Source organism: Echinops telfairi, unplaced genomic scaffold (genome assembly GCF_000313985.2).
Source record: "Echinops telfairi isolate 266 unplaced genomic scaffold, ASM31398v2 ScPeMD7_7466;HRSCAF=8504, whole genome shotgun sequence".
NCBI lineage: Eukaryota > Metazoa > Chordata > Mammalia > Afrosoricida > Tenrecidae > Echinops > Echinops telfairi.
The window spans coordinates 5,223,207-5,224,199 of record NW_022111366.1 but is presented as its reverse complement, the minus strand read 5'-3'; positions in this window follow the sequence as shown (position 1 = coordinate 5,224,199).

Here is a 993-nt window from a genome sequence, read left to right as displayed (position 1 = left end):
CATACTTCTATAATTTTCTTTTACCAACAGTGTTTTGATTTCTATTCCAAATTAATGACAGTATCATTTGAATGACCTTATGCCCCAGGGGGATGATTAACAATGTGCAATGGCAATGATGTCTCTAAAGTGAACCAGAGATTTATATATACCATAGATATGTGAATAGATTTGGGGGTCAAACATGTAATTCTAGCCCCACTCTAAGAACAGTTAGTTCTTATGACATGGCCTTGCTTGATGTGCACCCTCATGAAGAGATCAGTGAACATATGGGTCTATAGCAAAGTGTGGTGAAGAAGCCAGATGGTGCCTGACTCTCTGAAAGAATAGTGTCTGGGTTATTACAGGCTTTTCTTCAGACAAGCAGCCATCAAAGTGAGGTGTCAACTAAGTCCACATGGAAGCATAGCAGCCGGTGTGTGTAATCAAGGATTGTAAATAAAATTCAAATCCAAAGGAGGGAATGGGATCAGAGTTTAATTGTGAACACCTGGTTTGCAGAAGGCTAGGGATGACAGTGAACGCCAAAAATCCATTTGCAGAGTCCTCACATAGATTAATCCTCCTGTGAGTCCCCTCTAACCATAGTCAAGGGATGTGCCATATACACTTGTGACGTAGTTTATTGTGCCAACCTGGCCAATAAACACATGTGGGGTTAATTGAAGGGCGGAGGGATAAATGGTTTGGTGAGCCTCGCCTTTCTAGTTCTCGGGTCTCTTGATTTCTGATGGTTGGACCAGGGTGCAGCTGCCTTAGCCAGTTCCCTGCTTCATCTTGCAAGGCTCACTTCCTGTGAGACATCCCTGAGGAGAAGCCACATGGACCTACCCCGATTCAGCCCTGGGTGCTGGAGCAGCCGTGTGGAGACCCCTGCCAGTGCTGAGATGCTGACACATTCACTGACGAGGCTTTCCTCCAGCAGTCAGCATCATTGCGTCTATTTTGTGAGATGGAGGAGGATTTTGTGGATTGGTGTTGGACATATGG